The following is a 27837-nucleotide window of genomic DNA, read 5'->3' as shown; positions in this document are numbered from 1 at the left end:
ACATATACATAAATAGAAAAATAATGTGATGAATCCCCATGTATCTATCCATCACTTGACTTCAACAATTTTCAACTCATGGCCAATTTTCTGTCCTTATGACTTCCCACTTTCCCCCTCTGCACTGAATAATTCTGAAGCAACATCCCAGACATCATATTATTTCATGCATTACTGTTTCTGTATGCTTATTTTCTCTTCAAAGAAATCATGGGGCCCAAATAAAGACTGCAGAGAGGAAAGCAAATGTGCAGAACTGGAAGGCTTTAGCCATCATTGCGGGAGTGATCAAGTGGCACCTGGTCTTGCTTGCTGGCACGTTTGTGTTTGTCTCCTGCTGATGAGAGGAGGGTCTTGCTGAGGCTGAGGGCACGTTGAGCCTTGGAGAATCCCATGCTGCAGTTTCAGGAAGAAAGGCAATAAGCTCTGCTGATGACACAGCTGCTTTCTAGTTAAACGCTTGGACTCTCCATGTTCAGGAACTGAGCAGCACTCCAGGCGCAGGCCTTAGATTTCACTTCCCTAGGATAAAAAGCTCATGAGCCCAGAGTACTGGGAGCGAGAATGGATTTTTGAAAATAGAAAGAATTGGCTTTGAAATGCAGGGGAAGTAAGTGGTACAACAGAGCTGAGCTGAGGATGTCAAAATGCAGTTGTGAAAACAGAAGTCAGAATTCTCAGAGAAATTCTTCGAAAAAGAGTTAAAGATCTTTAAGAGGTTGCATGACATTTTTAAAATCTGATATTCAGAAGATCATAATGTGAAATATTTTTACTTAAAGTTGTAGTAGATTCAACATAATGTTTGTGGGCAAGAGAGAAAGGTCTTCCCCAGGAGATGAATATGACTTTAAGAGAGGGATTTGGAGGTAGGTGGCCTAAACCTGGAGGAAAATGAAGACACGTGAGGATTTCTAAAATGCAAGAGTCAGAGGACCCAGAGAGAGGCGAGATCTTGTGATAGGTTCTTACTGGTATGGCAGGAAAGCAGAAAGGCCAGCTTGTATCCACAGATCAAGAGAAAGCAGGCTGGAGGGATAAATTATTAAAAACCACAGAAAAGACAAGGGAGACTCAGAAAACCTGAAAACAGTGTTTCTAAGAAATCACAATGCTGTATTGTTGGAAAACGCAGTTGTGTTCAGTGGGAGGAAAAGTCTTTTGAGTAAGTAATTAAAGAGGACTATCTGTTAGATAAATAAAACCACTCAGAAAGGAAAGCATAATTTAAAAAACAATTTGAAAAGTATAAACTGCTCTACTGGCACGAGCCATGTTCTAAGACCTTCTGCTAAATGGAATATTGGTTTTCTTAATTGTGGTGGGCAATGCTGCCAAGCACCTCTTTGTTCTTGGTGATTTTCCTGAGATAACTGACCCTAAAAATAATGCCTCTCTCCCAGCCTGGCCTGAGAGCTCTTCATCGTACTGTCTGGGCTAGGAATATTTCCAGACGGGATATCCATTATGCTCTGATTATGGTGATATTTGGGGGCAAGGAAGGAACAAAAAGGTAATGAAGTCTAGTGTTATTTTTTAAACCTCAAAAGTTTCTGTTTTCACTTCAACTGAAAGTAAAGTCTATGTGGCTTGTATCATTGCCCTCAGTCTTGCAGGCAGCTGTGCTTCCTACGCCACACCTGGAATGACCTTCCCCAGAGGGACAGAGTCTGGTGATGGAGGTGGGGACACACTGTAGCGTCAGGGAAATGCAGCCAGCCTGGGGTGGTGGGGAGGGGCTCCATTATCCTTTTAGGTTTTCTGGACACTCAACCAGAGACTTCTCTCTCATTTTTGCTCTTCCCTTGACACACACACACACACACACACATACACACACACACACTCTCACGCGCACACACACACCCACTCTCTTTCTCTCTCTCTCTCACACACACACGTGTACATGCACATCCCCCCAACACACACATAGACACATCCCATTGTGCAAGCAATTGATGTTAGAATTCACCTATCACACCAGTGAGAAGGAAGCGGGAAGGAGTCTGATCAATTGCACCAGAAACTCAGCAGCAGAACTGAACAAGGATGAGAGTTCCCAACAGCCCAGATTTTGAAAAAGTGGCAACATCACCAGTACAGCATTGGTAACCAGAATAAGGGGGAAGGATAAGAGCTGGATGAAGAAAGACAGTGGTTTTTCTTGTTCCATTTTAAGGAAGTCTTAAGTGTCTCTGGTCTATCACAAGTGTCTGTTATAGGAGTCTGAAAAATACATGTAAATGAACAAAGCAAACACTGATACCTTTAATGATGTTTCTTTACTGAGTGCATCATTTGTGAGACATCTTTATCTTCATAATAGAAGGATAATTAACATCACTAATTATCTAATTAAGTTCATTAAGCATCAACCAACAGAGCACCGTGAAGTTGACATTATGTTCTACTGTCAACAAATGCTTTTGATTTCTTAGGAAGTAATTAAAATGTAAATTAGCATGCAATTATATGCGCAGGGGAAGTTTTGAATCAGATATTCATTTCAAAATTGCTTAGAGCAACACAGTTTTTGTTTGTTTCTTCTTCAATAAAAGCAGTCATTTTGCTGCTAGTGGTATATATTGAAGTTTCCATTGGGCTGTTCAGCTCTTGAGTGGTAGCAAGGTAATAGTACTATAGGACACAGACTGTTCCATTGATATATTTGTTACTGCACTTTGTGCTTTTTTCTTATTTGATCATTTTGTGCTTTTTTCTTATTTGATCATTTTATATAATGTTTGTTTATATTTGTGTTCTTCATGTTTAAAAATATCACAACTGATTTTTTTTTCAGAAAAGTTTCTGTAATTCCTGCCTTACATTCTCTAGCTGAGCTTTCCCTTTAAAGGTATTTTAGGGCAAATCTTCTAATGTATGTTTTCTGCGAGGTTAGGTTCAGGGAATATCATCCATGACTTGCTGAAAATAGGTTACACACATTCCCTTACCCATGCAGGAAAGAGAAACTGCACATATCAGACTTGAAGTCCAGCCATCCTTAGTTGTAATTTCACATTTTCCTGCTTTCTTAGGGCAGAGAGCAGACACAGAGCTTGTGCAAGCCCTGTGAATCAATGGAATATTCTCCATCTGAGATCACGATGGCTTCTGATAAAATATTATAACTGGAATGGGCACACTGTAGTGCTAAATGCAGTAACCTTCTTAGATTAGGGGTCTTCCTGAAACATCACAGAGTCACTGCACACCTGCTGGAAACAGGCTACCCAAGATAGAAGCCAGCATGTTCAAGTCTCCATAGCTTTCATTTTTAAAACAATTCTGATTGAATCCTGAATGCCCATCTTTTAATAAAGCAGCTAGTTCAGTGGATGTGATGTCCACTCTGTTATCTTTGTACATGAAGATGCTGGACCACTTGAGCATCAAGCTGATGTCACCTGATGCAGATGAGAAGAGAAAGTCTCTATTCATGACATCAAACCCCCTTAACTTCTTCTTGGGTGATTTTTCCAGGAATAATTAGTACTGGATCCAGGCCCCTCAGTTTTGTATGGAGAAGATTTCAGATAAATGCAAAGCAAATACAGAGGTCTAAGACAGACTGTCCTTTGTCCCCTTAAAAGAAGCAGTGTCAGGGCCTGACTCTGAATAGAACTGACAGAACCACTAACAGCCCATGAATTTGGGTGCGGGCAGCTATCCTGAGGGCCCAAGCAGAGACAGACAGGCATCATCATTGCACAGCAGCTGGTGGTAGATGTGAAACCAGCTGGTCTGCGGCAAGCAGTGTCCTCACTGCAGGGAGTGTTCACCTGTGCCAGACCAGGGCACCCCAGAGACAGCAGTCGCCAGGTGTGCCCTGACTTCTGAGCTCTGCAGCAGGCCCTTAGCTGTGGTGTGGTCCGTGGCTGCCCAGAGGAGGACGCTTTGTTCTCATTCGACTGTCCAGAGGGGCTTCCTCCTACAAGTTCACGCGAAGGACAATCGCTGGGCCAGCAGAGACCCCGAATTAACAAAGGGACCCTGATGCTTAAACCAGATGATGCTGATCTTCTCCTAATGTGCAGCAAGCTCCTACCTCAGCTAGTTGATAAAAATTTCCTGTACCAGAAATGTTTGTTCTTGTTCTTAAACCTTATCTTAAAATGTAGTCTGCCATGTTGTGACTTAAGTGCAAAGTCCACACACTTAATGAATAATCAGTAGCTACAGTGACTTGCTTTGTCCATGGCTTGCTTGCCTATCTCCTGCCGGTCACACTCTTCCTGGTCTACAACTGTCACTGAAGGAGGAGTCTGTCTCTCTACCATGGGTTCTGCAACCTGAGAGTGGCCCAAATGCCATCTCTTTGACTGTTCTTTTGGCCATGTGGCCTCCCAAAAAATGGGGTTAAAGTTGGTTTGCTTTTGGCAACAAGACTGTGGTCTGGAAACTCTTCCAACAAGGAAGGCACTGAGGTTACCCAAGCTCCAATAATCAATGGAATGTTCTCCATCCAGGTAACAACCACTGCCCGTTTAAAGGTGCATTGTATCTAAATGATACTGAAAAGTCCTTAGGGACAGATACTCAGTTCCTTCCCCAACAACTTCAACCTGAACAGAAACATCTAGTTTGGAAAGATTAACCAGATCTCACCTCCATCTGCTAGGTATTTGCTGATATTCTTGTTTCTTTCTCCTCTACAGTGACTTATTTTATTACAAAGTCAGGCTGTGTTTATATGCCATATATGAAGGCTGTGATTGAGGAAAAAATTGAGTAATACAGAGTCCACATCTGCAGGTCAACTTGCAATATTTTAATTTACTTAAATACTTTACCATTTGCAATTCAACGATACATGGGGTATTGAGTAGGCATAGCACTCCTTTCTATGAACACAGAGATGACACATGGTCCTTGTATCTAAGGAGTCCTTATAGTCTGCTTGTTTATCTCCTAAGTTAGATGACATCCAAAAATAAATAAATAACAGTAGATGAATTTCAGAAAAATAAAACGTATACTGTATGTATCAAGATTTTGTAAAGTAAAACAGATTTGAAATTAATTTAGGAATCTGGCAATAAAGGAATCCTGGGTTGAATCCTTTTGAAAATCGAATGTAGTTCTTTAAAGGATACTTACATGCAAGCATCTATTTTGAGGTTCAGATTTAGATATACTGGACTTCCCAATGTAAGATGTACCTGCATTCTGAAAATTAGAGTAGTGGCTGGGGGGAAAGGTATCACCATCCCAGGAGATGTTTTTAATTTTTAAAAATTATGAGTTATGAGAAAGCACATTTTTGTGTATTTATCTAAATTTAAGTATTTTCAAAAACATATTCATCAAGGCAAAAATGCTCTAGCATTCAAAAGACAGCAGTGTCCCAAACTGTAAAAGATAAAACGGCAGATGGCCGTGGAGGGGAGAATCAGTCTGGGCCCTCCTGAGGCGCTGCTGCCATTCACAACCCGCTAGGCCCCCCACTCACAGCCGGGCCGCCTGGTGCCTGTCGCATGAGTTACAGCCGCCTTCTCGCCCTGGGACCCATCTATTTTGAGAAACCATTTTGGTTAATTAAAAAAGTCTTTCAAAGTCTCAGAACAGGAAGTTCTGAAATTTTCTTCTCTTCGTTGTTGTTGATGGGGATTGATGTAAACTTGGCTCTTGGGCCTGGCAAAGAAGGAAGGAAAGATGGAATGTGGAGGAGAGAAGGGAGACAGCAGAAGAAAGCACTGAGTCCAGGCTGGGTGCAGTGGCTCACACTTGTAATCCCAGCACTTTGGGAGACCAAGGTGAGTGGATCACCTGAGGTCAGGAGTTTGAGACGGGCCTGGCCAATATGGTGAAACCGCGTCTCTACTAATAATACAAAAATTAGCTGGGTGTGGTGGCATATGCCTGTAATCCCAGCTACTCGGGAGGCTGAGGCAGGAGAATTGCTTGAACCCTGGAGGCAGAGGTTGCAGTGAGCCGAGATTGTGCCATTGCACTCCAGCCTAGGTGACAACAGCAAAGCTCCATCTCGAAAAAAAAAGAAAAGCACCGAGTCCAGCCCTGGCCCAAGATTGAGGCTTGGGGCTCCCAGGTGCTTGTGTATCCACTATCACAGGGAGTGACAGTGGCAATCGTTAAGATCTTTGAGTCAAATGAAAGAGCAATTGAACAAGCCTGAGTCTGATCCACTCTGGATTTAAGGGATTCCTCAAGCCTAAGTCTGCTGTGCAGCTCAGGTGACAGTGAGTAAAACAGATAAGGCTCCCACACTCTGTTTGAGGGGAAGCAGATGGCAAGCACATGGGAATGGATGAGATAATTCTAGTTACATAAGGTAATCTAAAAGACCTAGATGATAAGCCAGAGACTTACTTTGTGATGGCTGTAGGTTGGAAGGTCCAAGAAAGCTTCTCCAAGGAGGTAATAATGAGAAATGAAAGAGCAGCCCTCCAACATCTGGAGGAGGAGAGCTTGGGAGAGGACCCAGCGAATGCCAAAGCTTCGGGGTACAAAAGGGCTTGTGTATTTGAGAGCAGAGAGAGGCCCATGTGGTTGGGCACAGACACCCCTTGGGGGAGTGGGAGTGGCTCAGAGGAGGTGGCAGGAGCTGGCCACCAAGCATCATTCCAAGTTCTTCAGGGAATTGGGAAAGTTGTCTATAACTCTATTATCTGTGGCCTCTATAACTGTATTTTCATCTGGCTCTAGCTCTCCTTCTCCTCTACCAAACCCCTGTCTCCACTCTGAGAAGTCTTCCTTCAACCTCCCCCACACACTCATGATTTCCTGCCATGTTCCAGGCCGTTGGGTTAAAGCCAGGGAATACTGATGAAAAAGGGCACAGTCCCTGCCCCAGGAGATCCTCCTGCTCCTAGTCTGGTGAAATAATTACACTGTAAAAAGAGGGGCCCAGAAGAGAGAGGGTGCAAGTCTGGTTTGGAGGAGCTTGATCTGAGACTTGGAGGAGGAGGTGGAGGAGGAAAGATGTGAGGGCAGGTTGATGGTGAAGAAAAGCCCCCTCCAGATGCAAAGGATGGACCCTCATGATCATCTGCCTTGTGAGCCAGGTGCTGTCTTGGTGTTACTGGAGTATCCTATCCAGTTCATCTTAATTTTATGTATTTATTTATATTCTGACTCTCTCCCCAGAGGCTTTATGGTACCTCTAGATGAGGATGTGTGCAATAAAATAAGGAAATGAGATCAGGAAAGAAAATCATCATAGAAGAAAGTCAATTCCTAGGAAATTCAGATCTTGAATATACAGTCTCTAAAGACTCACCGTCACATACCAGCACTGTGCTCCAGCTTCCTGAATGCCACTGTGGAGTGGTAGGCAAGAGGGTACACGCATCCATTCCTCATCCATCAACTGTGCTTCTGCCAAGAGCCAGGTCCAAGGCTGGAGAGTAGGGACACAGGGTGAGCAAAGCAGATGACCTCTGCCTCACAGCTGACTCTGCCCCATCCTGCCATCATGTCACCCCCACTGTGAGTTTCTAAAGATCCGAGCTGACGAGGTAATGCCCCTGATCAAAAACCATCATTAATTTCCAAGCTGTGCAGACTCAGACTTGTACCAATGGAGTTAAGAAGCCTCGTGTAGCTGACCCCAACTGCTTATCCAAGTTCATTTCCTGTCACATTCCCACATGGCATCTTTGCTCCAGGCAGGCCCACTTCCATATTTTGTAGTAGTGCAGGCTATTTTCTCCCATCTCTACCCTTGGGAAAATGTGGTCCTCTCTGCTTAGAGGAGGCCTGCAGGGATACTGTCCCTTCTGAAAGCCCACGAAGCCCTCTCTAGCCTGGCTGTGAGCTGGTGTGGCCCCCTCTGTGGGCAAGTCATTTTCTCATTTACTCCCTCACAAGAGTTTTAAGTTCCTGGTGGGCAAGCCCTGTTCCATGCCCATCTTGAAGGCCTTTGGGTTTGCACAGGTCCTGCGCTAGAGCAGGTGCTGCAAATCACTGGCTGAAAAGAGACTGCTAGAAGAAGCCAGGTTCATCTATTTCAGGCTTACCTATTTTTTATGCACAATGACTTCATCTATGGGCACCCAGCCTAAAGGAGGGAGAAATGTTGGTATTGACCAGTTTACCTATGACCCTCAGGCAGCCCAGTGGTGAGTCACACAGTAGGACTAACATATTGGCTAGTCACAGCGTGGCTTCCAAGAACATCAGGAAGAGTGGCTGTGCAGCATCCTAGAGCTGGCATGTGTTTGGGTGGCCTCAGGAAGCTCCTGGAGTGGGTGCAGCTTGCAGCCAGTGATGCCAATGGCCCTACTCTGAAGTTGCAGCAATGAGGCAGTCCTGACCAGGGTGACCTTTTTGCTCTTCATAAAGCCCGAAGAAGAGATCTCCCCATAGACTCCAGCCCTGGTTGTGATCTGTCTTTGAAACATGTCAGTTTTGGGGTCCAGGTGCCTCAGTGCTAGGGGAGAATTATTTGGAGTGAAAGTTCCTATATTAGTTCCCTGGGACAGCCATAACAAAGTACCCCAGCCAGGGTGGCATAAACTACAGACATTTATTGTCTCACAGTCCTGGAGGCTAGAGGTCCGAGAGGAAAGTGCTGGAGGGACTGGTTTCTCCTGAGGCCTCTTTTCCGGCTCAGAGATGCTGCCTTCCCCGTGTCCTCACGTGATCTGTCCTCTGTACATGACCGTGTCCTCATCTCCTGTTATAAGGACACCAGTCACGTAGGATTAGGGCCCACCCTAATGGCTTCACTTTAACTTTATCACCTCTTTAAAGGCCCTGTCTCCAAATACTGTCACATTCTGAGGTAGTAGGGGTTAGGGCTTCAACATATGAATTGGGGGGAACGCAGTTTAGTCCATATCAGTGCCTCATGTCTCCATACATATTCAGGGAAAGATGTTTGCATGGGCTGAAACTCCTCTGCCCCCAGGGTAGATCTTCACATTCATCCCTTATCCAACCCCCCTCTAGTAATCCCTAACCTTCTTGCCCTGCCTGAGGGGGTGTGAGTCTTTAAGAACATTACCTGTGAGGATGAGGCCGACAGAGATGGGGTGAGAATAGGCGAGTTCAGGGGAGGCCAGCATGGTGACACCTCCCACCTGTCTGAGGCTCGCAGAGGCCCTGACACCCACAGAGGAAAGCAGAGAGGAGAGAGGATGGCTTCCTTGAGAAGGCATGGTGCCTGCAATTTTAAAGGATTTGTCTTTTGCTATACTAGTGTGGATTCTTTTTTTAAGTAGTCATTCTTCATGTACTCATGACGATTGAATTTAATAAAAACATCACAGTTCAAAAAAGACAAATTAGAAACCACCGTTCATCGCAGAAATTAATATGTGAGTGAATTTAACAAGAGATGAATTGCGCTGTGGTGGTCTGGTCCCTCTTCACCCGCCCGGAGCGCCAGTTGTTTGTCATTATAGCTGGAAATATGATTATTACTCTGGTATTGCTTGACATTTATTAAGGATCCAGGGGCTGCGTCTCCATAGCAGAGAAAAGTGCAATTACCTGGGCACTCAGAGAAAAGAGCCTTTTCTGGCCTGAGTCATTCAAATACACATCCCCCAAAGACCCCTGAGCCCCGACCATAGCTTGCTGCGGAGCCCAGGCTGTCCTGTCACTCAGTACACACTGTGCCTTCTTCCTCAAGGGCAGCCAGCATTTTCTGGGCTCACATAAGGATAGTATACACATGATTTACCAACAAACAGGGACAACATTTCATTTCATGGTGTTCTCATTAATTGCTTCTATCACTCAACTAAAACCAGGCCTCCACTAAGAACTTGTATTCCAAGGTGGATATGTCAGCCTTCTGTGGAGGACACATAATAGAAGTGTTTAGGTCACCCGTTTACTGGATCCTTTGCAACTAGTAAAAGACTGCATTGCAGATGGACTTAAACAAGGGGTGGGAGTAAGAGCGGGAGCTGCCCACCCTGACCCTGCTCCTCGTAGGTGGCGTCAGCAGGTCATGCTGGGTCTCTTTAATCCTGACCCCTGGGGTATTTTACTCTGGGCAAGGGGTGACCAGCTGTGGAGATTTGGGCCCCAGTGAGTGAGGAAGGTCTGTGAGGTTCCTTTCAATCCCTCAAAGTTTGATCACTGCCTCCACTTGGGAAGCCCTGAATCATGACCTTGAGGAGCTGATTCTGGCGGGCTGGTGGGGAACGCCCTCACAGTGACACAGAATGCTGCCCCTGCAGAGCTTACCTACTGCTGTGGCACCCCGAGGAGGCGTGCCGGGAGAGAGAGTGTTCATGACAACAATGAGTTTACACGATAACCACAGAGTGCTCGCACAGGTGTGGCTCCTCTGTTCCTCACTGCTACGACTATGTGGTCACCAAATCCCTCATCCTCTTAGCCAGCACTGGTGCAGGACAGGTGGCAAGTGGGGGACCATTGCATCCAGTAAGAATGACCAATGAGAACTTGGGATCTCTGGGTGTAGTATCTACCTCGGCAGCAGTTTCACTCTGCCCTCCATGGATGGGGGATCCCCTGAGTTTAACTGGAATCTGTCTTTGGTCAGGGAGAATCAGATGCTAAAGGAATCTAGAATTGACACTAAAATCAAGCAGCATGACCATTGCTTTCCTTTATGGATTTTTTGGTTAATGAATACACAGAAACTTTAAAAAAATAATAAAGAAGACAGCCTATGGAGTCACATATTACATGGGGTTAAGTTCTAAAGTCTATTTACAAAATGGAAATCAAGTTGTCAGCAATACTCAGCATTCCCTCAAACTATCCATAGAATACACGACCATCTGCAGTTTGGTTAATTCTGCACCATCCTGCACATCCACCAGGCAGCTTTTCCACCATTTTATACATCAATCAGTCTTTCTTTGTTAAGTACCAGATGAAGTGACTGGCTTGTGCAATTTCAGCGGACAAGATTTACCCCCAAAATAATTGTTTTTAAACAGGAGAATTACATTTAATACAACGAGCTGTTGACAGCCAAGAGAGCCTGTGGAATGGCATCTGCCTCAGAGAGCAGAGACTCCCATTCTCCATCCCAGGTTTACAGTGGGGGTTAGGATGGAGGGTTCCGTGAATTCCCATTGTGATTTAGAAAATCATGTTTAATTTTGGGATGCTTTCCGCATTCACATTCACTACTTCCATGTCATCCCCACCCAGTTTTCCCTATTGTTAGCATCTTATTACCATGAAACATTTGTCAAAGCTAAGAAATTGACATTGTTACATTACTATTGACTAAACATCAGACTTTATTTTAATTTCATCGTTTTTATCTGCTAACCCAGAATTCAATCCAGGGTACCACATTACATATACTTATCTCCTTAGTCTTCTCTGGTTTGTGACAATTTCTCAGATATTCCTTGTTTTTGTGACTTTGACAGCTTTGAGGATGGTCAGATATTTTGTAAAATGCCCCTCAATTTGGTTTGTCTCATGTTTTTTTTCATGATTATCTTGGGGTTATGGGTCTTTGGAAGGACAACCATAGAGGTGATATGCCCTTCTTTCCACATGATATGTCATCACTGCTGATGTTAACCCTTATCATGGAGTTAAGGTGGTGTCTGTCAGATTCCCCTATGGTAAAGTTACTGTTTCTGCCTTTCCACACTTGATTCTTTGGAATGAAGTCACTAAGTCCATACCACCCTCGAGGGGTGTGAGCAATTAAGCTCCAATGTCTGGAAGGGGATTATCTACATATATAATTTAAAATTCTTCTCTAAGGAAGTTTTGTCTCTTCTTCTGTATTTATTTCTTCAATCTTATTTATGTCAGTAGAGATCCATTCATATTTATTTTGTAATTTTGGCTGTAATCCATTAAGCCCATTAAGTTACTTATCTTGTTGTTCAAATGGTTCCAGCTTTTTTCTCATAGTATTTAACTGATCTCATACGTGTTTTACCTGTAACTCTCTTGATCTCTTTTTTCTGCTCGCAATTACGTTTTAATGCAATTCCACTATAACCCTTTCTAACATTTTTGGTGTGTGTATTACTCAGAAAGTATTAGGTTATGTTACAGTAACAAAAACTCCCAAGTCTAACTGGCCTAAAATAGCAAATGCTTATTTCTCACTTGTGCTATGAGTACCCTGAGTGTTGGCCCGAGACTCTGTATACCTTATTCTCACTCAGCGACACTGGCTCATGATGCAGCCACTATCTAGAACATTGAGTGTTGCCACACAGAGCTGAAAAAGAGAGATTAGCAGATTGCTGTCAAGCTTCTGCACATCTCTCCCTGGCCTCACCGAGACCAAAAGTAGCAGGAAGTTTCATCATGCCACTACCTATAGGAATAAAGACCTGGAAATATTTGACAAACAATATTAATGGCCAGCACATTGTATATTCTGTTAGTTTTTCTTTCCTAGGCAAATATACACAGATTTAATTCTTGTTTTTGTAAGCATACTGTTTTCTATTCTCCTTTTAAAATCTTGATATAGCAAGAACCTGGTGCCCATCGATAGGTCCTTTTTGATACCACGGCTGCTGTGAATGATTATGTAGGTTGTATGGAAGGGCATCTGGCCAGAATAGCAAAAGGAGACTGAAATCCAGACTTTGCCCCACTATTCAAGTCATCCATCTAGGGTCAGGATGGTGTCCACCCAAAGAGGATGCCGAGGTGCTGCAAGACTGGGGGCAGCCATTGGTGAGAGCTTGATTTGTGCTGACTGCATAGCATTCTATCACACGATAGACCCTCCTCCATGTGTGGATGCTTAAATTGTTTCATTTTGTGCTGCTATCAACAGGATGGTGAAAAATGTCCACTATTTGTGCAAATATCTTATGATTTCCTTGGGATAAATTAATGGCAGTGAGAAAGGTGAGTCGAAGGATGAAATGGTAATCACATGTCCATTCATGGCCAATACAGTGCAAGTGAGGACTCGGCGTCCCTCCCATCTGAGTTTAGTCCCAGACCTGACATGTAGTGCGTGGCTGAAGTGGCCAGGACCCATAACTGTCATCTTGGCACCAAGTTGCTGAGCAGGATCTGAGCTGCTGCCTTCAGATATCGGCCTTTCTCATTTTTGTGAGGCCACACAACTGTGATTACAGGACTAATGATGCTTTAAACAAACAAGCGTAATGACTGTCATCAGTGGTTAGTGGGTGTTTCCTGTGGGACAGCTTGGTCAGTAGTGTCACCAGCAGCTGGCCAGCCCTAGGGTGCCCCGGGCAAAGTGGGCACCACCAAGCTTTGGTGAGCCCACTTAGAAGTGACCCTCCATGGAGATGTGCCCAATTTCCCATTCCAAGTTCTGACTTGTCTCCTGCAGCCAAGGCCCTGAGGAGGCACTGGGAGAGCAGGGCCTAGACCTGCTTTGCCTCCCAAATCTCCAAACAGCTCTTAGAGGCCCTTTGTTCTACTCCAAAGATTCTCAAACTCTTTAATGTGCTGGCAGTTGCTAAGCAAATGCTATTTAGTTCCAATAAGCAAGGCAGCACTCTGCTCTGAATCTGTCCCTGCTTGATATGCTACATTCACTGCTGTCTAGGCAGATGGGCCTCTGCCCTTGACCTGACCCAAATCTCCTTCCTCCTGTCTCCACATCCCTGAGTATGACAACTTTCCAGGGCATAAAGGGCTCAAAGGCCAGTGGGAAGGTGGAGAGACACTGCGTGGAAATGCATCAGAGACAGACGCCCATGGTGACACAGTCCAAAGACTCATCTTCTGACTCTGCCACTTCCTGTATTGACAGAGTCACTTATCCTCACTTGGCCTCGATATCTTCTTCTGTAAAATGAGAGTAATCTTATAAGTTTGTCAGGAGGATAAATTTTAAATGTGCACATGCATAACTCCTTTGTCAGTCGTAAAGTGCCCTGTGCCTGTTAGTTAATTGAAAGTAATGTTGAGAGAACAGACCAAGGGGTGATACATATTTGGGTTATCAATACTCTTAGATAATCCGCTGATGTGCTCTGGGTCTGTTCCCTGTCCCATTCTCCCAAGCATTCACCACTCTGTTCAAGATGCTGCTCAGCTCTCAGGAGAAGCAGTCATTTTGCCTCCTACTCCGCTCTAGAAATGGAAGCCATGAGATGTGAACCACCTCACTCTCTGTGCACCGGCCACAGCCTCATCCCCATCTGCAGCCATCTTCAAGCCCTCCCTGCAAGCTCCTGGCCTGAACAGCCTCTCCCGTCTTCATCACTCAACTTAGCCACTGCATGGGCTGTGTGTCCCATCCTGATTTTCTTCTCCTTTGGAACCTGAACCCTCAGTTCCTTTTTGTTTCCTTTGCTTTTTGACCTTCTCTTGTCCACTGCCAAGCTCCCCTCAGCCTCTAATATACTGTATGCTCTGTCATCATGTCCTTATCTCCAAATCTCTAATTGACCCATTGTTGTTTAATCACTCCTCTGAAATGATTCTTGCAGAAATTACCAATGACCAATTTCTACAGCCAAACCCAGTGAATATTTTCAGGCTTCATCTCACTGGGCTTCTCTGATGCATTTACCATGTATAAACCACCCTTGGTTTTCATGATTTTCCCCAAGCTTCTCTAACCCTTCTCCTCCTGGCCTAAATTTTGCTGATATTCTCCAGTTTTCTGACCTTGTCTGTCCTTACTCTCCTCAAGGGATCTTATTATCTCTCAGGAGTCTCTGTCGCCTGGTTGCTGATGACTCACAAGTCCACATGACTGTGGACCCCTCTCTTGAGCTTTCTTCTAGAGATATCCCACTGTGCCACTGACACTTCAAATTCAAAATGTCTTCATGTCACACAAACTTGCTCTTATTTTTGTGATCTCTTAACTTTTCTTAGTTTGTCTAATTTAATCCACTCAATTAAGCAAACCAGAAATTTGGCAGCAATTCTTGCCCTCTAATGTAATCAACAATTCCTACCAACTTATTCTCCAGATGGTCCTTGAATGGGATTCTTCCACAATACTGAGTCCACCGTGTGAACTCTCACCTGGGCTGTCTTAACACTGTCCTAAGAGAGTGCCCTGCTTCCAGGCTTGAATTCATTAAATCAATTCTCCAAATTACTGTTGGTGTAAGCTATCAAAAATATTAAATCAAAAAATGCCAAAATTAGAAAATGGAACCATATCAGACTTCTGTTGGAAAGCTCTCATTCAAGATTCAGCTAAAGCAACATCTCAACCTTCTGAACACTGAGTCATACCAGTCCCCTCATCTGTGAGCCTCCCTCACTGTACCTGTGTCACTGTGTCATCTCTGCCTCAGCATTGACCGTGTTAGCTCATAGCTATCTGTCTGTTCGTTAGGGTCTACGAAACCAGGTGTGGGGTTCATCTTTGTAATCTAGTGCCTGGAAAATAGTAAGTGATCAATGAATGTTTCTAGAACTTAACAACAAGGAGTAACTTTGAACCCTGGAATGGAGAATCTGAGCCAGAGTGTAACCAATTCTGGACTGCAGCTATTGTAGAAAAGGTATTTATTTGAAGTATGAAGATGTTTATAACCAAACTCATAGAGCATTTTCTTTAAGTGCTAATTTTAATTTTGAGGAGACAATCTAAGTCTTTTTTTTTTTTTTTTTTTTTTGACAAGGTCTGGCTCTATTGCCCAGGCTGGAGTACAGTGGTGTGATCTCGGCTGACTGCAACTCTACCTCCGGGGTTCAAGCCACCCTCCTACCTCAGTCTCCTGAGTAGCTGGGACCACAGGTGTACACCACCATGCCCAGCTAATTTTTGTATTTTTTGTAGAGACGGGGTTTTGCCTTGTTGCCCAGGCTGGTCTCAAACTTGTGAGCTCCAGCAATCCGCCCACCTCGGCCTCCCAAAGTGCTGGGGATTACAGGCATGAGCCACTGCACCCAGCCCTAAGTCTTTTTTTTCAACTGATCTTATTAATGACTTCAATATTTTACACCCCAACAGTCTCGCTAGGTGATCCCTTGCAGTTTACAAAATATTTTCATTCTACTGTCTCATCCTAGCTTCATAATATCTCTGCACAATAGACAAGAGAGGTCCTAGTAACCTCATTTTATTGATGATAAGTAAAGTTTCAGAAAGATTAAGTGATCTTCCCTGTAATGTGACTACTAAGAACCAAAAACTAAGGTGTCTGGACTTCTGCGCTTTCTGCCTCCCACACTGTTATTCTGTAGTGCTCAGAACATGAAGGTCTTTTCCTGTTATCACACTGAAGTTGGGCTGACTGAACCTCCCTGCCTTGGGCCTACTTAACCCGTGGGTGTCATCATGACAAGGCCTAGCCCTCTGCTGCAAGATCCCCATTTATTCGAAGGCAGCTGCTTTTCATCCAAGGTCCCCCAAGAGTTCCGTATTTGTGCTGCATGTCTCCAAAGTACCATAATAGAAAAAAGTCTGGGCTTTTGCCTTAGATGTAGAATTAGTCAAATTTTTCAGCATTTTATGTCACTTGTAATGCTCATAATGATTGTTTCACTTTTAAATATGTATAAACAATGTAACAGCAATATTGAAAAAAATTGCAAACAAAAAAAATGAAAGAAAAGAAAAAGAATGAAATCACCCTATTCCCTTTATTCCAAAACAGTAACTGGGTTTTTAAAATGATATTGTTTTTATATTTTTTAGTGTTTGCCAATAAACAGTTTTTAATTTTATTGGAGGATAATATACATAGGGAAAAAGTGGATCATAAATAGACAAATTTAAGAATTTTAACGAAGTGAACATGTAATCACCATTAATGATACCCCAGTAGCATCCCTGACTCCATGCCTCCTTCCAGTCTCTATCACCTTCTTCCCCCAAAGTAGTCCCTCTTTTAGTATCTAATATCATAAATTAGTTTTCCATATTTTAAATTTTACATAAATGAAATAACATAGTATATACTCTTTGGTCTGGCTTATTTCACTGCAAATTATGTTTGTAAGGTTTATCTGTAGTAGTGGTTCATTCGTTTTCATAGTGGTAGGGCAACAGTTCTCAAACTTTTTGGTCTCAAGACCTGTTCACTTTCTTAAAAATTATTAAGGACTCCAAAGAGCTTTGGCTTATGTATATTTTATCTATTAATAGGTACTATATTATAAATTAAAACAATTTTTAAAATGATGCATGTGTTAATTTATTTTAAAATAATAATAGAAATAATAGACCCATTATGTGTAAACATAACATTTTGAATGAGTACGGTAGTGCCCTCTTACTGACAGTTTTGCTTTCTGCAGTTTGAGTTATCCATAGTTAACCATGGTCCAAAAATATTAAGTAGAAAAATCTCAGAAATAACTTATAAGTTTTAAATAACTTTTGTTACAGTATATTACTATAATTACTCCATTCATTATTAATTATTGTTGTTAATCTCTTTCTGTGCCTAATTTATAGATTAAACTTTATCATAGGTATGTATATATAGAAAAACAGTATATATAGGGTTCAGTACTATCTGTGGTTTCAGGCGTTCTTGGAATATCTTGGAACATGTCCCCTGAAGGTAAGGGGAGACTATTTTAACTATATTTTTAAAACAAAAAATGTAAGAAAAGTGGTATTGTTTTATATTTTTGAAAATCTTTTTAATATCGGTAGGACTTAGTGGAAAATTGCTGAATTCTTATATCTGTTTCTTTATTCAGTCTGTTGTAGTATGTTTTGAAATAGGTGAAGAATATCTGGCTTCCCACAGATATGCAGTTAGAAAAGGAAGTAGTATTTTAAGAGTCTTTTTTTTGCAAGATAGCCACTGTATTTTAATACAATAGAATATGAAAAGTTGATTGATATTGTTTCAGATTCCACATCTCAACTTACCTAACCAGATACTACCTGTCAGATTGATAAGAGTATTCAAGAAAAATATCCAGTTATCTGAAAAGACTATTAAAATACTCCTCTCTTTTTCAACTACATGTCTATGTGAGGCTCAATTTTCTTCTGATTCTTTTTTTTCTTCTTTTTTAAATTATACTTTAAGTTCTGGGGTACATGTGCAGTACGTGCAGGTTTGTTACATAGGTATACGGGTGCCATGGTGGTTTAAGGAAATTATACTCTTCTTTGATACTATACCAAAACTCAACAAGTAGTAACTTCTTAAAGGACACTTGAACTCTATCAGTAACATTTTTGTACTCTGTTACGTTAAAATGTGTTGATCTATCTTGCACTTTGAGTGAATATTTTAACCCATACATTATTTTGTAACATGCACTAGAACATACAGATAGCATATATGGGAAATATTGGTTCCCTGAGTTATGTAGATCTCCCAATTGTTGACACATTTTATTATGCAATATGGAACAATTATGCTGAAGTTAACACCTCTTACCAGAAAAACTCTTAGCTACTGTGACACTGTCAAGCTCACAGAGGCACACAGATACAAATTTTCCAAAATTCTAGTATTTGCTTGATTTTTCTAAAATTTGCTCAAATTTTGTCTTTGGCAGCAAATACTGTCAGTTGTTTCATTTGAGATGACAGGTTTACTTTGTTCACTTTCAAGAAAATAGCTGCCAAATACTCATGCCAATAACTGTAATTTTGTCTGCCAGTCATTTGTTCAGATAAAAATGATGTTCTCTGAGAGAAGCAGCTAGTTTGGCTCACAGAACTAACAGTTATGCACATGCTTTTCCTTGAGACAACCATCACATTTTTTTTTGGTATTCAGAAATGCTTTATGCAGACTTCCCATTTTATCACACAAACTATTAAAAGAAGTGTATTCAGGGTTGAGATTTAATAAAATTAATAATTTGTACTGCTTTGTCAAAGATGTTCTTAAGTGAAAATAGCTTTTTTTTTTCCTCCTATAAGCTCTTGGTGGTGGGGAATACACATGATGATTTTTATACAGTTGGTGCCAATGTCTTGATTTGTGCCAAGGCATTAGTTTTGTTTACTATTGCTTTTTGGGGCCATCAATGCAATTTCAACACGGGGAAAAAAAGGCAAAAATGTCATAGTATTTTGAAGGTAGTTTTAATTTCACATGGCCTCTGAAAAGGTCTCAGGAATCCCTAGAAATTTATCGGCCACATTTTGAGAATCATTACTATGTTCAATATATAAATATAAGTTATTTAGCCAGTCTATTATAAAAAGGCATTAATATTAAAGTCTCTATATCCATCTAGATGGGTGACATGGATGGAACAAAGTGTACTAAGGTGTTTATATCTTCTTTAGTAAAATGTTTGTTCACATCTTTCGTACATTTTCTGATGGTATTTTTTCTTTTTTACTTGTTGATTTTTTTTTTTTTTTAATGGACTTTTTCTCTTGTTTCCCAGGCTGGAGTGCAATGGTGCAGTCTCGGCTCACTGCAACCTCCACTGCCAGGTACAAGCGATTCTCCTGCCTCAGCCTCTTGAGTAGCTGGGATTACTGGCACCTGCCACCATGCCTGGCTAATTGTTTTGTATTTTCAGTAGAGACAAAGTTTCACCATGTTGGCCAGGTTCATCTCGAACTCCTGACCTCAGGTGATCCACCTGCCTCAGCCTCCCAAAGTGCTGAGATTATAGGTGTGAGCCACCACACCCAGCCTACATGTTGAATTTTAAGAGTTCTTCATATATTTTAGATGTTAATACTTTGATGGATATGTGTCTTACAAATATTTTCTCTCAGAGTGTATATTGTCATAGCGTTCTGTTCTCATGGTTTTGCAGAGCAAAATTTTAATGTTGATGTCCAATTCATTAATTTTTCTTTTTACGAATGGCAGTCTTAATATAAAATCTAAGAACTCTTTGCTTATCCCTAGATATGAAAGATTTTCTCCTAAATATGTATAGTTTTATGTTTTACATTTAAGTCTGTGGTCCATTTCAAATTAAATTTTGTATAAGGTGTGAGACTTAAGTTCATTTTTTGGGCAATGGACATCCAATTGCTCCAGCACCATTTGCTGAAAAGCTATCTGTTGAATAGCTTTTGCAACTTTGTCAAAAATTAGTTGGGCATTCATGTGTGGATTATTTCTGGATTCTCTCTTCTGTTCCACTGATCTATATATCTGCTCCTCTCTCAGTAACACACATTCTCAATTACTGTAATTATGAGTATAATAAGTCTTGAAATCAGGTGGAATTATTCCTCTCATTTTACTCTCAGTTTTCAAAGTTGTTTTAACTCTCCTAGTCCCTTTTCCAATTGACACCAGTTTTAGAAACTCGTCTGTATCTAGAAAAAGCCTTGCTGGTATTTTAATAAGAATTTTATTAAACATGCTTAGCAATTTGAGAAGAAATGACGTATTCGTAGGTTGAGTCTTCCGATTCATGAACATGATATGTTTTTCCCTTTATTCAGATCTTCTTTTATTTCTTTCATCTGCATTTCGTAGTTTTCAACATATGCATCCTATATGTGTTTTATTAGATTTACACTTTTTTCATTATTTTTGAGAAATTGACAATGATATTGTTTTTTATTTCAGCATCCATGTGTTCATTGCTAGTATTTTGAAATACAGTTATTATGTGTGTGTTGATCTTATATCTTGTGTCTCCATTTTTTTTTATACCTTGAGTATTTACCTTATTGAATTTTGTTTTGTTTTGCTTTTGTAAATACCTTAGGAATTCAACAGAATCAGAGTATCTACAAATAGGGACAGTTTTATTTATTTCTTTTCAATCTGTATGGCTTTTACTTTTTTTCTTGCCTTATTGCACTGAATAGAACTTCTAGCACTATACTGAATAAAAGCAGTGAAAGTAGACATCTTTATTCCAATTTTAGAGTGAAAGTATTCATTATTTATCACTAAATAAGATGTTAGCTGTAGAGTTTTTGTAGATGCCCTTTATCAAGTCAAAAACATTTATACCTATTCCTAGTTTACTGAGAGTTTTATCATGAATAGGTGTTAAATTTTATCAAATGTTATCCTATATCACTTGATATGACCATGAGAGTTTCTTCTTTAACCTGCTAAAATGGTGAATTAGATTGATTGATTACTTTTTGGATATTTGTCAGATTTGCATTCCTGGAATAAATCCCACTTGGCCATTGTATATTAGTGTTTTGGAGTGTTCTTGAATTCTGTTTGTTAATATAAGAAAATTTGCACCTATTCGTGAACAAATAGTTTTCTCTTTTTTCATACTGTTTGTCTGGTTTTGTTATCAGACTATTGCTAGCCTCATAAAACTAATTGGAAAATATCATCTCCTACTCTATTTTCTAGATGATATTTTGTAAATTCGATTTTAATTCTTTCTTAAATTTTTAATATAATCCTCAATTGAAAATATGTGGATTTGGCAATTTATTTTTGGAGACTTTAAAAATTATGAATTCAGTTTTTATAGCAGCTATAAGGCTATGCCAATGATCTATCATATATTGGATGAGTCGTGGTAGTTTGTGTTTGGCAAAGAATTTATCCATTTCACCTAAATTGTCACATTGATGTGTGTACAGTTCATGGTATTACCTTATTTTTTATGCTTGCCAGGTCAGTAGAAATAGCCCCTGTTTCATTTTTGAGAATTGCAGTTTGTGTCATTTCTTTTTGCATCCATGTTAGTGTTCCTAAAGGTTTGTAAATTTTATCTCTTCAAAGTACAGGTTTTGGTTTCAATCATTTTTCTGTTTTTAATTTCATTGATTTCTACTCTTTATTATGACCTTCCTTTTGCTTGCTTTGGGTTTATTTTTCACTTTTTTCTAGTTCCTTGAGTAGGAATTTAGATTATTTATTTGAGAATTTGTCTTATCAGCTCAGGCTGCTATTACAAGTTACTACCCACAGGCTGGCTTATTTCTGACAGTTCTACAGGCTGGGAAGTCCAAGAGCTAGGTGCTGGGTAATTTTCTCCCTGGTGAAGGCTCCCCTCCTGGCTTACTGAAGGCTGCCTTCTTGCTGTATCCTCACATGGTGGAGAGAGAAAGCTCTGGTGTCTTTTCCTTTTCTTATGAGGACACTAATACCATCATGGGGGTCTACCCCATGGCAGCATCAAACCTAATCACTTCCCAAATGTCTCACCTCTTAATACCATTATGTTGGGGGTTAGGATTTCAACTTATGAATTTGGGGGGAACACAAACATTCAGTTTATAACATAATTTTACTATTTTCTAATTATGCATCTTTGCCACGTATTTTCCTCTCAATAGTGATTTAGCTATGTAAAACAAATTTTGATATTTTCTATTTTCAATTTCATTAAATTTAATGTATTTTTTAAAAAAATTTTTTGAGACTTCTTTTTTGACACAGATTAAAATCTATTGTTAGTTCCGAAGAGTTTGAGGATTTCTTCTTTTCCTTTTGTTACTAATTTCTAGTTTGATTCAATTGTGTATCGAGGACACATTCTGCATGTTTTTGTTTATTTTAATTTTTTGGATTTTTTTATAGCCCAAGATGTTTTGTGTATGTTTTGAGAGCAATCGAAGAGAATGTGTATTGTCTTGTTGTTGGGTGAAGTTGTCTACCAGTGTGGGTTACTTGAACATTTTTTTGGAATTAAATTTTGATTTATTTATTGTGTTTTGAGTGTATCTCTCTGTGTGGGTTTTTTAGTTGTTGCTCTGGGTATTACTCTCCATTTATAATGTAATAGTTTTAAATATTTTCTCTACACTTGTTTAAAATCACACAGTGTTATAAAATCAGACAGTGTTATAATTTTTGTTTTAACCATCACTAATAATTTAGAAGTCTCAAGAGGAAAAGGATGTACATTGTATCTACCCATATTTATGTTGCTTGCTGTATTTCTTTTTTCTCCCTGGTATTTCAAGATTCCTTCTTTTATCATTTACCTTCTGTTTAAAGAGCTTCCTTTAACTATTTTTATAGGGTAGCTTTGGTGGTGACAAATTCTCTTAATTTTCCTTTATCTTAGAATGTGTTAATTTACCCTTTAATTCAAAGGGATATTTTTGCTGGATATAGGATACTGTGTTGACAGTTCTTTATTTTCAGCCCTTGAGAAATACTGTGCCACTTCCTTTTGGCCTCCATGGCTTCTGATGAAAAAAATCACTGTTATTAATACTTTTCCCTCTAGGAAGGTGTTGTTTCTCTCTTCCTGTGTTTAAGATTTTTTTCTTTGTGTTGGTTTTCAGAAGTCTGACTATGATGTGTCTTGACATGGATTTCTGTGGGTCAGTCTTGTTTGGAATTTACTTAGCTTCTGAAGCCTGTAGGTTTATATCTTTTGCCATTTGGGGGATTTTTTCAGCCATTATTTTTTTGAGTAAGTTTTAGGCACCACCCACTTTATCCATTCTTTTTGGGATTCTGATGACACAAAGATTAAATCTTTTGTTATAGTCCTATAGGTAGCTAAGACTTTGTTCATTTTTTCCATTCTACTTTCTCACTGTTGTTCCAAATACCTACTTGCTATTGTTCTATTGTCCAGTTCACTGATTATTCCCTTTGTCCCTTGAATTCTGCTGTTTTACACTGGGTTCCTCTTTATCTCTTCTATTTATCTGATAAGATGTTCTATTTATTAACAGAGGCTCCCTAATTTTTTAAAATTTCTTTCAGAATGTTTTAAATTTGTAGTTGTTGAAGGATTTTTATGATGGCTGCTTTAAAATCTTTGTCAAATAGTTCTAACACTTCTGCTATCTCACTGTACACATCTGTTGATTGTCTTTCTTTATTCAGTTTGAGATTTTCCTGGTTCTTGATGTGAGTCTACGTTATGAGATTCTGGATTTTATTTTTCCCTAAATATTTTTTATTAAAAGATTTATTTATATGTAATTCATATAACATACAATTCACCTATTTAAAGTAAACAATTAAATGGTTTATAGCAAGGATCCCCAACCCCCAGGCCATGGACCGGTATCTAAGCCCTGCCTCCTGTCAGATCAGTGGTGGCATTAGACTCTCATAAGAGCACAAAGCCTATTGTGAACTGCACATGTCAGGGATCTAGGTTGTGTTCTCCTTATGAGAATCTAATGCCTGATGATCTGTTACTGTCTCCCATCACCCTCAGATGGGACCATATAGTTGCAGGGAAACAGCTCAAGGCTGTTCTATGTTATTGTGAGTTGTATAATTATTTCATTATATATTACAATGTAATAATAATAGAAATAAAGTGCATAATAAATGTAATGTACTTGAATCATCCTAAAACCATCTTCCTCCAACCCCTCAGCTCCAGTTCATGGAAAAATTGTCTTCCACAAAACCAGTCCCTGGTGCCAGAAAAGTTGAGAACTGCTGGTTTATAGTATATTCCCAGATATGTGCCACTATCACTGTAATCAATTTTATAACATTTTATAATCTCAGAAAGATACTCTATACTCTTTAGCTATCACTCTTCTATCCCCCATCCCTCTAGTCCTAAGCAATCACTAATTTACTTTCTCTATAAACATTTCATATAAATGGAATCATATAATATTTGGGCTTTTGAAATTAGCTTCTTTCACTTATGATGTTGCTTTTAAGGCTCATGCATGTTATAGCATGTGTCAACACATCATTCTTTTTTATGACTAAATAATATGCCATCATATAGACTGACCATATTTTGTTTATTCGTTCATCAGTTGGTGGACATTTAGGTTGTTTCCAACTTTTGGCTATTATGAATAATATTGCTATAAACATTCATGTATAAGTTTCAGTTGGACACAATTTTTTTCTTGGGTGTATACCTGAGAATGGAATTGCTGAGTCAATGGCAACACTTTATTTAATCATTTGAATAACTTTCAGAATTTTTTCCAAAATTCTACACCATTTTACATTCCCATCAACAGTGTATGAGAGTTTCTATTTATCCATACTCTCAGTAAAACTTGTTATTATCTAAAGTTTTGATTCTAACCATCCTACTTGGTTGGCTGTATCATTGATCTCATTGTGAGTTTTAGTTTGCATTTCTCTGATGACAAATGACACTAAGCACCTTTTCACCTGCTTATTACCCATTTGAATATCTTCCTTGAAGAGCAGTCTTTTTGGATCCAGTATCCATTCTTAAATTGGATTATTTTTCTTTTTATTATTGATCTATAAGTATTTTTATATATTCTAGATATGAGTCCCTTATCAGGCATGTAATTTATATATTTTTTTTCATTCTGTGGGTCTTTTTTTACTTTCTAATAGTGTCTTTCAAAGCACAAATTTTTACTTTTGGTAAAGTCCAATTTATCCTTTTTGTATTAGTCTGCTTTCATAGTGCTATAAAGAACTGCCCAAGACTGGGTAATTTATAAAGAAAAGAGATTTAATTGACTCACAGTTCAACATGGCTTGGGAGGCCTCAGGAAACTTACAATCATGGCAGAAGGCGGAGAGGAACCAAGGCACCGTCTTCACAAGGTGGTGGGATGTAGAAGTGCTGAGCGAAGTGGGGAAGAGCTCCTTATAAACCATCAGTTCTCATTAGAACTCACTCACTATCACAAGAACAGCATGGGGGAAACCACCCCATGATTCAGTTGCCTCCACCTGGTCTCCCCCTTGACACGTGGAAATGATGGGGATTTGGGGGATTACAATTCAAGATGAGATTTGAGTGGGCACACAAAGCCTAACCATATCACTTTTCATTGTTGCTTTTATTTTTGGTGCCAAATCTAAATCAGACAAATGCCAAATCTGAGATCATGCAGATGTACTTTTAAGTTTTCTTCTAAGAGTTTTATAATTTTAGCTCTTCTATTCAGGTTTTTGTTTCATTTTAAGTTAATTTTTGTATGTTATGCAGTAAACGTTTAACTTCATTATTTTGCATATGGCTATTTAGTTTTCCGTCACCATTTGTTACAAAGACTATTCCTTCCCCATTGTATAGTTTTGGCACCTTTGTAAAAAATTAATTGAATATGGGCAAATTGCTTTATTTTTGGACTCTCAATTTTATTCCATTGATGTATGTATCTATTCTTATGCCAGTGCTGCACCGCCTTGTTTGACATTGCTTTACAGTAAGTTTTGAAATCAGGAGCTATAAGTCTTTCTACATTCTTTATTTTGTTAGATTGTTTTGGTTTTGGAGGTCCCTTGTAATTTCATATGATCTTGAAGATTGGCTTTTCAATTTTTGCAAAAAAGAGTGATCACTGGAATTTGATAGGGATTGTTAATTCTGTAGATTATGTTAGGTAGTATTGACATTTTAACAATATAAGAACTTGTTACCATACATATGGGATATCTTCTATTAAATTTAGGTCTTCCAGTGATATTTTATAGGTTTCAGTGTACAAGTTTTTCACTTTGGTTAAATGTATTCCTAGGCATTTTATTATTTTGATAATGTTATAAGAGGAATCGCTTTCTTAATTTATTTTTTGGATTGTTCATTAGAGGTGGATAGGAACACAGCTGATTTACGTGTTTTGATCTTGTACACTGAAACTTTGCTTAATTCATTTATTGGTTTTAGTAGTTCTTTTATGGAATATTTGGGATTTTCTATATATAGAATCCTGCCATCTGTGAACAGAGGTGTTTTTCTTCTCTTTCAATTTGGATGCCTTTTATTTCTTTTTCTTGCCTGGTTGTCCTGTCTAGAACCTTCAGTACATTGCTGTCTAGAAGTGTTGAGAGTGGACATCCTTGTCTTGTTCCTGATGTTAAGGAACATTCAGTCCTTCACCACCAAGTATAATGTTGTATAATGTTTGTTGGCTGTGGACTTTTTGTAGTTACCCTTTATGAGATTGAGAAAACTCTTTTTCCCCACACAGTTGGTTGACTTTTTGTTTTGTCATGAAAGGGTTTTAAATTTTTGTCAATTTTTTTAAATGTCTATTGAAATGATTACATGGTTTCTGTTATTTATTCTATTATGTGGTGTAGTACATTAATTATTTTCAGTTGTTAAGCCAACTCTGCATTACTAGGCTAAATCTCACTTGGTCATGGTATATAATTTTTTATATGTTGGTGGATTCAGTTTTTTGATACTTTGTTGAGGATTTCTACATTCATATTTATATGAGATATTGGTCTATAGTTCTCTTGTAAAGCCTTTGTCTGTTTTCTGTATCAGGGTAATAACTGGTCCCATAGAATGTGTTGGGAAGTGTCCCTTTCTCTTCTAATTCTTGGGAGAGTTTTTGAAAAACTACCATTAATTCTTCACTAAGTGGTGGTTAGGATTCAGCAGTGAAGTCATCTGGGCCGGGGCTGGGCTCTTCCTTGTGGGTAGGTTTTGTTGTTGTTGTTGTTTTACTAATTCAATTTATTTTCTTTTTATTGATCTATTCCAATTGCCCATTTCTTCTTGAGTCAGTTTTGGCAATTTGTGTCTTTCTAGGAATTTGTTCATCTAATCTAAGCTATTTAATTTGTTGGCATACAATTGTTTATAGTATTTTTTATAATCCTTTGAACAAATTCAGTAAGGTCAGTAGTAATGTCTCCTTCATTTCTGATCCTAGTATAATAATTTAAGCCTTTTCTCTTTTTTCCTGGTCAACCTAGCTGAAGACTGCCAATTTTATCAATCTTTCCAAAGTACCAGATTTTAGTTTCATTGATTTTATTTATTGTTTTTATATTCTGTAACTCATTACTTTCTGCATTAATATTTATTTTCCCCTTCCTTCTGCTTGCTTTAGATTTAGTTTGCTCTTTTTTTCCCAGTGTCTTCAGATGGAAGTTTCAGATATTGATTTAAGGTATTTCTATTTTTTCTTAATATTGGCAATTACAACTATGAGTTTTCCTTTATGCTCTGCTTTAGTTATAGCCTATGTGTTTTGGTATGTCGTGTCTTTATTTTTATTCATCTCAAAAAGTTCCCTTTTGATTTCTTCTTTGACCCATTAGTTATTTAGGAATGTGCTTTTTAATCTACACTTATTTTTGAGTTTGCCAAATTTCTTTCTGCTAGTTGATTTCAAATTTTGTTCCATTGTGATTAAAAGACATGCTTTGTATTATGTCTATCCTTTTAAATTTACTG

At 39.3% G+C, this 27837-nt stretch overlaps 1 protein-coding gene across 6 annotated transcripts in view; it reads left to right on the top strand.

Annotated features, from left to right (window-relative positions):
- The window catches only part of WDFY4 (WDFY family member 4), a 300852-nt gene that overhangs the window by 156220 nt on the left and 116795 nt on the right, over window positions 1-27837 (top strand). The window lies entirely within an intron of this gene.

The sequence above is a fragment of the Symphalangus syndactylus genome, chromosome 4, assembly GCF_028878055.3.
Source record: "Symphalangus syndactylus isolate Jambi chromosome 4, NHGRI_mSymSyn1-v2.1_pri, whole genome shotgun sequence".
NCBI lineage: Eukaryota > Metazoa > Chordata > Mammalia > Primates > Hylobatidae > Symphalangus > Symphalangus syndactylus.
This window is presented reverse-complemented; position numbering and strand designations above follow the sequence as displayed.